Consider the following 16,195-nt stretch of genomic DNA (forward strand, 5'->3'; position numbering starts at 1 on the left):
AGGGTTTTTTGTCCCTAGCTTTGTTAACCATCTGATGGAAAACTGATACTGAGCACAGCACAAAAGTCATCAAAAGAGGAGACACCTTCAAAAATTTTTGATATTAACTCATACACACCTGTAACATGATCAATAAACAGCAATTTAATTTACGTTCAAATAGCTCTATATTCTTCTTCAGAAATGCATTAATGCAACTGAAAATAATTTCAAGAAATCCTGTCCTTCATACTCACACTACCAATGGTTTCACTCAGTATCACTGGCTGAATAAGTATATTATTAATCTGAGCTCCCATGCTGCTATGACTTGAAATAGGCCTATTCAGAAGTTAAAAAGATCAACAAAAACAGTAGCTGTTTCTAATATCCAAAGAACGGGAAGGGGGGGGGGGGGGGGGGGGAGGCAGAATTTTCATTTTGGCAAGTGTTCAGTGGGCAAAAGATTCAGTCCATAAATCATAATACTGGACTGCATGAAATTTTTTCCACACTAATCACATGCACACAAAACGTTAACTGTATCTGGTACACACAACACAAAACATACTGCGTGAAGAGGTTCACATTCTCCCCTTGGAACCCACTCTTGGCCTTGCAGTCACCGAGACCAGAGAGATTTCAGGAATTCAGAAGTCACAGTAACATAATCTCACTTTAAAAATGTAAGAATGTGAAAAACGATAGCTCTATTTTTTGGCATAAGCAAAACTGTTTCTTATTCTGATTAGTTTGAGGGTACGCAAGCTACTTATGTTTCTAACATAAAATACAAAAAGTTGGATAAAAAAAAAAAATTACCAAGAGCCAGCCAATATTCCTCTCTGGTGTAAATCTATTGCAGCTAATGGATTTATGCCAAGGCTGACTTTGGCCCCACTGAGCTTAAAAGTGTTAGAAAACCTGACCTTAGCATGGTGATAACACAACACAGCTTTCCCAAATATCATGTAAGACAATGGCAGAAATATCCAAAGGGAAAGCATGCCCTGGCTCCCAAACATGCACAAGGATGATCTCTTGGCCCCTTCCAATCCAAACCACTCCATGACTCTCTAAGACATAAAGCTCAGGTATGCTAATTTCCATGTGCAGCTGAAATGCTTTATTTTTCCAAATGATAAACACATGACAATGACATTTATAGCAAAGGTGTGTGAGCTGCTTGCAGGAGACTTGTGCTGAAGGAAGGGAGAGTAAGGAGCAAAGGCCAAATCCATGTCCCATTTGCATCTAAGTAAATCCTGAATAACACTGTTTACTTTCATGGAGTTATTCTGGGCTAAACATAAGATCAAAATCTGGAATAATATTCTCAGTTTCTACCAAAACAATAAAAACTTTATTCTTGCATTGCTTTGAATTTTGCATCTATTTTATTTTAAGGAATGGACACACAGCATTTAATTTCTTTGGCTTAAAGAAAGCAAAGTACAAAAATAATTACTTCCTGTACAGCTAAAAAATATGGATTATTCATTGAAACAGACCATGAGTTCTGCATTGGTACACGTATTTACCTGGGAAACCGGGGTATGCTCAGGTAAATATGTATCCAAGCAATTAAATAAAAATTATGTCCCACACAGCCGAGGCTGGGGGGAAGATTTATTTATAGTTTAACACACACATAATTGACTCATTCAAACCACAACGTGAGTGCTTTGCTATAATTAGTATTATAACAAACTGTCTTATTTGACTGTCCCAGAGTTGCCATTAATATGCAATAAGGCCCGATTCCTGAATTTCCAGAGCTGAAGGCCTTGTTGACTCATTACGTGATGAAGGGGCATTTCAGGAACCGATCCCTCTCCAAGCACCTGAGCATTTGTCATTCCAGAAAAGTCCTTCTCGGCTCCCTGAAAGCAGGAGGTGCCTCACCCCTGGCTGCAGGGGGAGCACGGGGGGTTTCACTCAGGGAGCAGCACTGCCCATGACTCCAGATGATGGGTGGGATAGAAATTCTGCAGGAACTGTTCATACATGAGGTTACCACATGGCAACCGAGCAGTTATGGCAAGAATTTCCCACCATCTCCCTTCTTCAAGCCTCAGTGCCAGTCACAGAACTCGGGGCTGTAGCAGTTCCAACACACTCGTCTTCTCCTAATTTTTTTTAGTTTTGAAATTATTAAGTCCACGTTAAAAAATATTTTGTTTGGGATGATATTGAAGAACAGCAAACAATCCAAATAACTCTGCTTTTTAAAGAAAAACAGGTTAAATTCCCTAATACCAGCAAACAATGTCTGAGACCTCAGAGTCTGAATATATTTTTTATTACAGCAGAATTATGAACCCCTAAAAGTGAAGTTTAAATAACGGAAGTGTTGAAATGATTTTAACTATAGGAGCGCAAACAGCTCTGTTAATAATTAGGAGTTTATGAAAAATAAGTGTATTTTACAATTTTTCCCATTACAAAGAAGGTAGTATATACAGTAACTATATTTTAAAGCCTAAGAAGAAATGGCTGGGGAATAATATTTTAAAATGTAATCACCGGTTTAATGACTTTATGAAGTTAACTTTCTTGGCAGGATGAACTGAAGTATGTTAACAGTCACCTTACGGCTATTTTCTTTTTGCAACTTCTGCAAATTATAGATTTGTTGAAAGGAGTATTCATTCTCCTGTGACAGAAGCACAGTTACTTCAATGGGACTGTCTGCTTTTTTTCTTTCTTACAGAACTATTTTTTCTTCCACTACCTCCAAAGTCAACAATCACTGATACTTCTTCTACAAAACCATCTTGATGGACAAACAGACAAATGCTGGAAAACAAACATACATGTTGTGACATAATCCTTCCAGTTAAGTGCACGACAGAGCTGGAATGGTGATGTTTGCATGCCTTGGAACTGCTGGGAGCCAAGAATAATGCTGCAGGAGCTGCAATTTTGTTTTCATTATACAAGAAAATTAGATCATAGTTCACCTGGGTGAATTTTTTTTCAGAGGCAGGACGGTTGTTGTGTTATTAAATATGCATTAAAATGTCCTATTTTTTCACCTTTTCTAGGGAAAAATCACACTACTGTAAAATTGCCAAATAATATTCTGAACCAAGACAGAGTCCTGTAAATATATCCCAAACAGACCATCCTGATACTTTTATGAAGGCAACTAAACAGAAAAGGTAAATAGAGGTTCTGACTTCAATTTTTCCATGTAATATCTCGCATGCTACTAATGGTGACACCTGAGCTTCTTGTTCTAACAGACAGAGAGGGAAACACTGAATTTGTTTCCACAAGTCAGCACAGGGATGTGCTTTATGCACTTAGCACATCCTGGGGAGATAATTACATTATGGAGCCCATTAGAGCACTCTGACCGGTAATGAATGATTCAGGATCACTGCACAAGGGTTCACCAGTACGACTAAATCATCACAATATGTTTGCTGATTTTCTAAATCAGAAAATGTCCATCTGCAGATTAGAAGACAATACATTTTCTTCTTAATAGATATTTAGTTTCAAATGTAATTTTTTTTCTTTACTGAAGACCACTTAATATAAGATCAGTTGATTATATGTGACCCCCACAAGATGAAGCTCTGTGTCACATTTTTGAGGCTTTAGAGAATCATGGAATCATACATTTAGGTTGGAAAATACCTTTAGGATCGAGTCCAACCACTCTCCCAGCACTGCAAGGCCACTAAACCATGTCCCTAAATGCCACATCCACACATCTGCTACACCCCTCCAGGGATGGTGACTTCACCACTTCCCTGTACACACTGTTCCAATGTTCGACCACCCTTTCACTGCAGAAATTTTTCCTACTATCCAATTTAAACCTATTTTGGCACAACTTGAGGCCATTTCCTCTTGTCCTATCACTTGCTACCTGGAAGAAGAGACCAATCCCCTGGCTTCAACTTCCATTCAGGAAGCTGTAGAGACTAATATGAGCTCTTATTCTATGCTTGGCATACAGTGAATCTCAGTCCATACAAATCATGAGAACAAGAAAACATGATTTCATACCCCTCAATTTCATACCTCTCATACCCCTGCCATCTACTGAGATCTTGGTTCCAAGGACTTAATTTACTATATTTGTCCCTTTATGAAAACTGTACTCTCAAGTCCCTGAAGCAAGTTCAACTGCTTCACCTCACCTTCTCTTGACTTCCAGTTGAGGCAGCCCAGAGAACTGGATCTGAATACAGATCTGGAGTCTGCAGCCAGCTCCTCATAGCTGGAGAAGAATTACCCCAAAAACATATTTGGCAATAAGCAGATTACCCAGGGACTCCCTCCCTCCGTCCCTCCAAAAGCATAAAGAATACATCTACAGGTCCAATACTCAATGGTTTCAACGTCAGGGGTGACAAGCAGCTGATATAAAAATAAGAACACAGGTTGTTCCAGTCACAGGAGAAAACAGCCCTTCCTTCAGCTGCCTTCAGACCAAAACTGGGTGAAAGTCAGTCCCAGGAGTTCCAAAAAACAGCCTCACACCTCAGTTGATGTGGATTTTACCACTTTTACTGCCATCCAAGAGCTCCACAGATCACTGTGATGAATATATTTTCTGAATATTCCCACCTGTTAAACTGAACATTTAATATAAATTTAGACATCAGCACCACTCTTCATTTGACTCACGCCTCACATACTTCTTCTGATCATATAAAAGGTCAGAGGGGTTTTCTTGGTTTGTTCTTTACGTTTTTTAGCAACATATTCAGTACAATCAGAGGAGAAAGAATGCAACAAAGGAAGCTACACACTTAGAGGGAGCAAAAACAGCAAAGGAAGAACCTGGACAGATTGTTCGAGTTTATGTTCTTTATGTTACAAACAAGATCTTTCTAAAAATACCAAAGAAAAAGAAGAAAAACCCAGAAATATGTACAGAGCCTTTAAGAAACTACATGAAGTCAGCCTGTGTAATGGAATGGGCCAACAAGAATTTACACCATGTTCCTGGGCTCTGTTACTTTCTACATCTACTGGAGACAGACTGATTCCTGTAAAATTATATTAAATAGATTACTAAGGAAAAAAAATCCAAGTAAATAGTGAAATTAATACGTCTAATTTGCAAAAGATAAGCTTGAATCAAAGTATTTTTTAAAAAAAATCTCTTCTTTATAAATAATTTAAGCTTAACTTCTTAAATTAGAGCTTGTTTTTCCATTTTCTGTCACACAGGGGAAAGAATTTAATGCATTTATGAACAATAACTATATTTCAACTTAGCTTCAGGCATGACTTTTTCCTATTTTTCCTTCTTTCAATTCAAATTCTAAAATCAACATTTTGGACCAACGTTTTATAGCTGTAATTCTTCTACTCTCCAGGAAACAAAAGAAACCCTATTGCACACCTGACATTTATAGCAGGTAACACTGACCAAACTAAGTGAATTTATACCAACAACGTTCAAACCATAAAGTCTCTGGGTACAGGAAAGTATTCAGACTCACTGAACTCAGTTTTAATGTGGTCAAATTATTCACTGGCTACATAGGTGTTAATTCAAGATTTGGTGTTTCACTGGGGATAGCCACTGCTGATGTTCTCTCCCACTGCTGGTGGTAACAGCAGGCAAGAAAACAAACTTGGAAACTTCTACTGCAACTATTATTATTACAAGGCAGGAAAAAAAATGCTTGAAAAATACCATTCAAGTGGAAATGATGGAGTAGTGTTCTTTAGAACGAGCAAGAGACTGTGAAAAAAGCTTTGTGAAGTGTGAACTTTATATGTATGAAAGATTCATTAGCCAACCTGAAATTGAAAAATTCTCATAGCCAAAATGCCCCCAACTTCTGCAAACAGATTTCCCCACTTCTGAAGATGAGTGCAAATGTCCTCTGTCATTGATTGTCCCTGTTCTAGGACTGTCAGGATATTCTAAATGATGAGGTGAACGGTGCCATTCCACTGTAAATCACTGGCATATTTTTTTCCTGTATCTAAACAATATAAATGATGAAGTTTTGGAGGAAATTACTGTAGAATCATTAAATAGTTGGGGCTGGAAGGGACCTTTAAAGGTCATCTAGCCCAAATTAAAATAAAACTAACAGGATCTGGTCTGAAACTTTCCCAAGGGGCTGCTTCATTTTCACAGCAGTATCACTATAGATATTCCAAGTGGAGAATCTCAAAAATAACTATTTCCATCTAACTTATATCTTTGAATGCCTTTATGCTACTAAATGTTTCTTTTAAAAAATAATAACATGCAAACTGTTTATCAATAAGTGCATTCACATTTCCTTTAGTAAAAAATAATCAATTAGAATTTCTTAAGAAATTCTTAAGAACTGCAGGTATTATTTCTGAATAATTAGTTTATTAACTCATTTATTTCCTATCCACCAATTATTTCTATTTCTTTTCTTTCTCTAATATTACTGTGGCATGCAAACCAGCAGAGGTTTACATTATCCCTCAGCTTCCTGTCCTTTGGTTTCAAATCCCATAATAAAACACCACTCAGGATTATTCCTACACAGCTTCCAAGGCTGCAAGCAGAAAAACCCCTGTTCTCTGTTGATTGGGAGACCATCTAATATAAACAGGTTCCTTTCTCCCATTGCTGTTGAGAGCACCATTTGTTTAAATCATGTATCCTTACATTGCTCACACAGGAAAATAATCGTTGCCCTCTATTAGTTTCACCAGAACACTAAATAAATACTCTTCCTTTCCATATGACAGCAAATTGGAATCAGGCGTCACTGTCTGACACAGGGAAAATAAGACATGTATTTACCCACCCCATGCCCAGAGATAAAGTGCTTTTAAAGGAAGCCTCAGGGTAATGAAGTATTGCTAAGAAGAGCAGGCAACCATTAGTGCTCTGAATATAGGGGACCTTGACAGGATGGAGAGATGGGCAGAGGAGAACTGTCTGAAATTCAACAAAGGCAAATGCAGGAAGGAAGAAAAACCCCTGGAACTGGTACAGGCTGGGACTGACCTGCTGGAAAGCAGCTCTGCACAGAAGGACCTGGGGGTTCTGGGGGATAACAACGGCCCATGAGCCATTGTGTGCCCTGAGGCCAAAGCCACTGGTGTCCTGGGGTTATCAGGAAGACCACTCCCAGCAGATCAGGGAGGGGATCCTGCCCCTTTGCTCAGCCCTGCTGAGGCACATCTGGAGTGCTGTGCCCTGTTCTGGGCTCCTCAGGACAAGAGAGACCTGGAGCTCCTGGAGCGTGTCCAGTGCTGGGTGACAGAGATGATGAAGGGACTGGAGCATCTCCCTGCCCAGGAAAGGCTGAGGGAGCTGGGGCTGTTCAGCCTGGAGAGGAGATCCTGAGAGGGAACCTCATCCCTGAGTGTCCCTGTGTGCAGGGAGGGCTCAGAGCAGGGCCCAGGCTCTGTTCTGGGGTGCAGTGAAGGATAAAAACATACTTTAAAAAATCAAATCTCAGAACATAAGCAAGACACTGCTCTGAAGATTTACAGTTGGAGACAAAAGGAGAAAAAAAGAATTCAGGTCCAAACAAAAGCACAAACATCAAAAATACAAAATATGAAAATACCAACATCTTCTTTTAGCTCTTGAAATTTTCACAGTCCCAGTGAGATTTGCCATCATGTTCATACTAGGAAACACCATGGTAATTATGGAAGACTTTGTGCGTTAAAAGATTTTACCTGAAATAATTCACATTGGACTTTCTTATTACCTCTTTATTCTCTTCTACTCAAGTGCACATGCCAAACAAGTGGGAGCTTCTCAGTCTGGATGGAGTCTTCAAGTAAGTACTGTAAGATCTCTCAGATTAAACACTGAGACATATAAGAGATGTAGAGGACTATGGGCTTAAATGGTTTTGGATGCCAGAGAGACTACACAGGTGTCTTGGCTCCAGGTACATTATAATGCCCACAGAATTTTGACACTCACCTTGCAAGATGTATCCAAATTATCACTAGAAAAAAAAATCAAAACCATTTAGTTGTAAGACTTTTTCAACCACAAGATATGAAGTGTTCATTATCACACTGGAGAAAGGCTCATCCTGTCCTGTAATCTTTAATGTCAATGAGGACAAGGTAATAATCAGAATGCACCTCAATACAGGAAGTTCTATGATTTTTTTTGTCTTATATCAATAAATGTCTTTCCAGGACATTTCAAACGGTTCTAAAATTCTAAATCTGTAACTACTTTCTTCCAAGAATCTTCTAATCCAACAGAAAGGAAAAAAGAGAGGGAAAACAACAATCCCAGACCAAGGCATATCCATCTTCATGTAAAAATGAGTAAAGTAAGTACAAATTTTTCTAAGTATGTGTTGCTTTGCTGCATTTCCTTACTCATTGGTACAAATAATTCTCAGAGCTTAAAGAAAACTAAACAAGGTAAATTGTACAGGTTTTAGCATGAATGTGACAAATTTTGTCTTGGGAAAATCAAAGAAAGCAAAAAGGAGGGAGCTTTGCTTAGAGACAGAAAAGCAAGCACCATGAAAGAGCATAAATGTACAATCTGAACAACAGATATTTGTGTCTGAAAAGGGCCCTGATTTCCTAACTCCTATTTAATGTTCATTCTTTAATTAACATTCATTTCCCAAGGACATAAGTTTGAAAAGGCTGTTTCACATTACTTTAGCATGAAGAGAAAGAATCACTTCTAAGCCATGAAAAGGCTGGGGAAAAAAAATAAACATGCCTTCTGAACATAATTTCCTCTTTATTGCTACTGCAAAGTTATGAAATGAAATCTATTATTTAATTACATTGGATCAAGCAACAGGAAGGGAAGGGAGTGTTTGAGTCACAACATCCCTGTAAGGATAAATTACTACACTTCCTCTTACTAAAACACAGTTTTAATGAAAATGTGAAAATAGTTAAAATCAAACTACTGGGAGGTAGAAAGATCTTGCTAACATAAAAAAAAACTCCACATAAAATGTACTCCGAAAATCTGAACAGAAATACTGATAACAACACAGGAGAAGAGTAGTAACATTTCTACTAGACCATCAATAGTTTGAAAATTACCACATTTATTCAGATTCTGAAGATAGTTTATAAACTATACAATAGCTTCCGGGCCTGCTTTGTTTAATGCTTTGCATTGGAGATATTTAGATTATCTATTATGAAAACTTCAAAATTTATCTCCTATTACTACCAAAACTTTATTAGCCATGTGGAATTTCCCTTAGCTCTGCTTCATAATGTTTACAAGATCCTTCAAACTGAATAAAACTTTTGGAATAATTAAAGCATTTTATTTCTCAATTAGGTTCTTGACCTAAAAATTTGGGAGGGCTTTAAACTCTAATGAACAGATAGACTGGATTCTAAAATCTTGGAATACTTCAGCTGGCAACTGAGGAAGAGCCCACAACTGGGATATGAACATGCAAATGCTGTGACCTTCAATATAATTTAAATTCACTTTGACCTGGGTGGAGATGCTCTGATATTACCTTTCATGGATATACTATATTTTCTCAATATTAGAATACAATAAAATATTAGGGTATTTCACAAATAATTTGAAAAACAATGGAAAGTATCTTTTTAGTTGTTCAGAAAAAGCTCTTTCTAAGCCCATGGATGGTATGGGAGATAGACATTTCTTTTAAAAAGTTATCCTGGAGGCAACAGACTGATTTCCTGATTCAGAGACTGGATTGACTTCTCAAGAGTGCAGGATGGCTGGCATGAAAGGGATGAGTGTAAAACATGAAAGTTTTTAGAGAAAGATAAAGAGAGGCTTTAAGACAGATAAAGGAAACAAGACAGAAAAATCTCTTTGCAAAAATTTGATAGATCAAATACTTTCATAGCGTCCAATTTATTTGGTCTTTGGTCTACTTCCAGACTTCTAACAATCCATGAAAGTGGTCATTAAACAAGCATTTTTAGTCATGCAGAGTACTACAGAACACCAGGACTCTTGTATTATTTAAAGAAGTTTAATCTTCAACGAAAAATACAGGAGGTTACTTGTTCTTAATGGGTAGAAGTCACCTGGACTTTACCTGTTGAATGTAGGAAAACAGGAAATGGGCCATGAACCTCCTTGAATATTGTGTGCATTCTTCTTGTCTTGAAACTCAGATTGTTAACCACTGTCAGTCTTGAACTGACTATGGAGATATTTGGTCACATTCAATGAATTTTTGAATACTCTACCTACCAATGCTTGCACATTCTCTAACCGGTTATGAACTGGAAAGGCTTTGGCACACAGTCAGTCCAGTCAATCCAAACCACTACCAGCTGACTGAGCCAGGAAGCTGATAAAATAGAGGAAACAGAGATTCATGACAAGGGATGGAACTACTCAGTATTTTGTAAAAACCTCTGGAAACTGGCAACAGGTCCAAACAGAGAAGACAAATAATTTCCCCGCCCTGAGGAGAACTATGCTTTGGGAATCCACTGTACAGCTTTGTAATTAAGTGCAGCTCCACTGAAACTGCTCGCATGCTAAGTTAGGAAGGCTGAGCACAATGCCAGGGTATCCATTACTGGTGCCAGAGGAGTCAGAAGATGGCAAAGATGCCAGCGGGGAGGAAGAAAAATAGTGTTCCCAGCCTTTATCTTGATCTCTTGGGAGGCACAAAGGAAAGTGCCAGCACTACAGGTCTAAGTTCCAGAGAAACATCACTGAATCTTCAATGGAAGATGAGGGCCTCAGGGCAAAAAAGCAAGGATGTAAAATAACATCTTGATTCCGTGATTCTGTCCAGGGTAAAGTCTGAGCCTTAGCACAACCACCAGGATTCTGATTGTTTAGCTCCTAGAAAAAGTCTAACACAGGTTTCTACATGAAGAGATCTTTATGGTTTAAAGGGGGTGAAAAAAGGACATTCTTCTCCAATTATTAGAAATATTCTCTGCAGTATTTATGGAAATAGAGGGAAGACTACAAAAATAGGGTAAAGTGCAACAAACAAAAAACCCATAAAACAAAAAAACCCCACCAGAACACATGACAAATAAATTGAAAAGTACCTTCATTCTTGCAAAACAAGAGGACAATTCCATGCATTTATAAGAAGGTGAACTCCAATATTAGTCACAAACTGTTAACTATGCTTACCGAAACGAGTGAAGAGTGAGTAAAACCAACACAGGTGTCATAAATACAGAAAGAAATCTCTGTTCTCACAATGACAGTGGATGATGCTTCTCTGAAGGACATGAGGAAGGAGTGATCCAAAAGCAAATGTAGAGCAGTGACCAAGAGGTAGCATAGAAAAGATGAAGGCCGAGTAAAATTTTGGAAGAAACATTGATTATTGAAGGGATTTAACAGGTCAAGAAAGAAGAGGGTAAGATTTTTAATATTGAAGGGATTTAACAGGTCAAGAAAGAAGAGGGTAAGATTTTTAATAATCAAGACAGAATTGCCCATTGATATGGTTCACTCCCATTTTGGGTTGCTGTCAAGGCTGGCTCCTTTACTGTGGAAAAGGTAGGTAACCAGTGTGAATTTTACACATTCACATGAGAGCGATATCTGCTCTACATCCACCTCACAGACAGGCCAAAGGAGGCACAGAACCACATCTGGCACGTGAGTACAGACATTTGCCTTCCTCTGCCTCCCTTCCCATCCAAGCAGCAGCACACCACTGCTAATGATTCACCTCTCATGCAATAGGAACAGCTGTAAAATAATGCACAAATATATATTTTAAAACCTGAACCAACCCAACTTGTACTGAGCTTAAATTTTAGAGTTTGCTGTATCTAAACTTGTATGCACTCCTAAGCAAAACCTATAAATATTTCCCAGAAGCTAAAGCTGTGAAATGCAGAGGTGATTTAGCAGACATGCAAACCGTAAAAACTGTGCCCGATACATTTCTCTTCTAATTTAGAGTAAGTGAGCCAGTTTTATATCATATAGAATCATAATTCTCAGTGACATTTAAACCAAAAACTAACTAAACATTTAAACTAAAGCCCTGCAAACTTCCATAAAGCTTTACAAACAGCATCAGTCATTTTAATATAAAGCTATGAGACAGTAGCATAAACAATGTCAACACAGTAACTACTTTGCAGTTCAAAACCTGAACCTGGAATACTAGAAAAGTAAACCCTTATATTCATAACAAGTCACTTTTCAATCAGTGGCTTTTTGAGGAGGAATAGGATGTGTAGCATGCAAGAAAGCCACACCATTAGAAGTCAAGAAGTATAGCAACAAAAGACTGCCAAAAGTATGACTTAATTAGGTTTGCAACTCAAATTAAGAAACAAAGCAAAGGAGGTATCAGACATAAACCAGTATTTAAAAAAGATAATCTGTGCTGAATTAAATAGAGATGGAAAATCTAAACATGGTTCCAAAACAGGAGAATAATTTTCACTGAGCATTGAGAAGAACTGAGGTTTTGAGAATGGGAGCAAAGGCTGCGCAACCCATGGAAGAGATACATTGGACAAAATTATTTCTATTGTACTGAATGGAAGTAAAACGCAAAGATTTTAATTCACTCCAGTCATCAGCACTGGGTATCTCAGATGTGAATGAACTGTAAACATAACAATGTCTGCTGGCATTAATATTCAAATAAATCAGCTTTGTTTGGGGAAGCTAAAGGGATCAAATAATTATAGGCTTCTGCCTATGAGTTCTTGTTAATGTCAGATGATTTAATGAGGGATGACAGCTGCAAATTGCGATTTGGAAGGATCTAGGAGTATGTTAGGAAAACCTTTCTCAAGGGAGACCGGAGCAGCTCTGCAACACTTAAACAGGAGAAGCTCTGAAGAAATTCCTCAGCAGAACTGCCAAAGCATGAGTTGGACAAGGCTATGGCTGAGCAGACCTGGTAATGGTGATAGTCCCCATCTGAGTGGGTTGGATCAGATATCTACAGGGGTGTCACTGCATTTTGTATATTCTTGCAGAGTTTTTGAGTAGAGAAAATTAATATTGTTCCTCCAGGTTCCAGCACAAAACTACCCTCTCCTCCATTTAGAACAGAGTTCCCTATCTACTGCTACACCAAAAATAAAATGACGACCAAAACCAGTGTGTTAACAAAGTGAAAGTGCAGAAAGTCAGAGCCTGAGGACTCTGCAAGAGACAAAGAACACAGATGGAGGTGAGAGCAACCTCACAGCATCTTTGAATTGCTGCCACAACTGTCAGTCTCCCCAGTATGTACCAGGAGGAAAAGCCTGCAATGGCACTCTCCTTCACCCCAGGCATCCCACTGTGCACTGAACAAGAGGTAGGACAGGATGAAAATTGGTGACTCCTTCAGTAAGAACAAATAAATGCATAGAAATAACAGGCTTAGTTACAGCAAGCCATAGAGGTGGAAAATGGCAGTTGTGTGTAAAATGAGTTGAGCAAATTTAGTGGGGTTTCTTTTGATACAACTTGAATGAAAATCAGCTTCCATGATGGTGCAAGTATTCCCAGAGTAGATTCCTTAATTATTTGCAGCCTTGGTTCATTCAGATAAATAGGCTGTGCTAATATGTGTTTGAGCTTCACTTAGGAAAAAAAAAAGGTTATTTGTTACAGATGTGAATATCTCTGTGCTGGGTACTCACCACATGCTGCAACCAACAATAAAATGCAGAGTGGTTGAGCTTGTGCCTCACAGTAAACTTCAGATTTTCATCTAGTTAAGATTTGCCTTCTTAAACCCCTGTAAGCTAAAGCCTAAAGACCTAATGCACAAAGCCTTTTTAGTGGATTCATGTACACAGTGATTTAGGGGCAAGTTATTATTGTTAATAAACTTAAGGCTGTTGGAGTTCTTACATTCTCTTTAGACAGATTTCCCTTTACAACTCACAGATGTAATAAATTGCAATGCATCAGCTAATGAATGAAAAAGATGTGTCTCACGAGATGGCAGCATCGGGTGGCAGAGATCGCCCCATCAGGACAGATTTCAGGTTGTAAATAAACAGCACCTCAAAAAGTATATATTGCAGTGCCCCTTTTAGTAGTCTGGGAGTACTTTATAAGGAATATTATCCCAATTTTTCTTATTTAATACCTGATGCACAGAAACAAAAAATTAATTCATCTACAGTCACTTTACATTTTACTGATTCTAGGTCATCACTTCACTACTTGACCCTATCTTGAGTATGACCCAATGGGGAATACTTACAACTTTTATCCACAACTTTTCAACATGAGTGACAAACTGAATTTTCAATATGTCCCTCCAGTCATCTGCAATCTAATCAGTACAATGGCAATCTATGCAAATAGTTCTATAGAGCACTCTGTGATGTCCACCTTTGGTTGTCCTATGGTAAGTTCAGTGACACCTAATGTCAGTTGATGAGCATTGAATGTTCTGCTAAATGACATTTAATGTCAGAAACTAGATATAAAAAGATAATTTGCCATGCAGATTTCCCATCTCACAATGCACAGAATGCATCTGGATGCTTCCCTTTTCTTCAGCCTCCAGTCAGTTGTAGAAGTTCAGGCTTCCACAGTCAATGCAAACAAAATCACCAGGAGAATTTACACACCGTGGCTCCAGGAAACACATGATCCATTATGATACTGGTCTAAGATGCACATCAGATTGCTTAATGAATTTGCATTCATTCTCTGGAGGACTTTATTAAATGAAGTCAAAGCAAGGCTAAAGGCTCTTTTGATAGATTTGGCCAAATACAAAGTTCGAGTGCTGTAGAAGTAATGGGCAATTCTTCTGAAATACATTATATCCAGAGATGGGATGAAATAGTCTCTAATTTGAAAATCTAGCTTAATTCCAGTGGATTTATATGCTTAAAAGATCAACAAACTTTTGCTAATAGCCTCTTATAGTGAAAGGAGCTTTGATCAAGTAGAAATATTGTATTCTACCATCTACAGACTAAAGCAGTGCATCTAATCATTTAAGTAATATTATCTTACATGGACAGTGACAAATTCTACACCTAAATATTAATGAGTAGGTTCTACTAATAGACTTTTATCCATTGAGTGCATACAATGCATTTCTGGCTGCAGTACAATTATGTGTACATGAGTCCTAGAAAATAAATGTGCTCATACTCAAAAATTTCCCTGTACTTCTTCTAGTCTGTGAATGTCAAGCATTAAAGTAAGTCTAGAAATATTACTTTCATTTTTAGGCTTTATAGTGGGATCAGAAGGAGCTTCCTACAAAGCAGCAAGAGCTAAACATTTGAACTCACTCTTAGTGAGTACAAAGCAAATCACCTTTGTCTCACCAGAGCTAAAAACAGAAATGATTTCTTGTCCTGGAAATCAATTTCTTATTTATTTTCTGCCCCAATATTCTACAGGAATGTTATATCTGAAAAGTCATGCTTCAGTGCAAGTTCACCTTTTCTAATAAGGGTGTAGCCAGCAGTGTGCTGGAACACCTACTCTATAATTACATGTAGTAATTTCAAGCGTGCCATTCTTGCAACCCATCTGATCCAGAATAATAATGTGCCACAGTTTAGCTCTGTCACGGAAAATAATATAAACAGTGTTAATTTCCATGAGGGAATAGGGAATCACAGTACTCCCCCTTCAAAATATTTTCACGTATCCTCTTTTCTTTCCTATCCATGTTCCCACCTCCCACATCAGTGGTTATTTCAGCTCTGAGCAGGCTTGGGAAAAACTGAATGGTGTACTTCCCTTCCACCACTGGGACCACAATGCAAACCTGATCTAAAGTACTAATTCACATCAGCACTGGATCTTTAGCTGCCATCAACCTCAAAAATGCCCTGTCCACAGCTGCAAGTGAACACCACTGGCTGCCTGGGCTCAGGAACAGACAAGCACAACACAAATTACCAAGCCGAAATTGTACCTCTTGCTCTTCAGGTTTCTAATACAATGTTTCCACAAAGCAGAGATACTAATCCTCTAAAGTTCATCTGTGTTTTACAATATTCTCAAAATTTTTCAGTATTTTCTCCACACATCTCTTCCAGTGACACCAAAGCTGGCTAGTGAAACACAATCTCTAGTCAATATAATTTCATACTTGTGCTTTTTAGAGAAAAAAAAACATCTATGTGTAACTGGATTTGTGATAGCCAAATTTGAATGTCCTATCAGATTGGGTTTTTTCAACATACTAAAACTCTTTACTTTTCAAAATGTACTGCTAAGTTTTTACAAGCAAATTTTACTATAAATTCCCTTTTCACTTATTATTGTTTATCTGTAGTTAGCCTTTCTTTTGTCATGCTCTATGCCCCATTTCACTTA

The sequence above is a fragment of the Cinclus cinclus genome, chromosome 3, assembly GCF_963662255.1.
Source record: "Cinclus cinclus chromosome 3, bCinCin1.1, whole genome shotgun sequence".
Taxonomy (NCBI): Eukaryota; Metazoa; Chordata; class Aves; order Passeriformes; family Cinclidae; genus Cinclus; species Cinclus cinclus.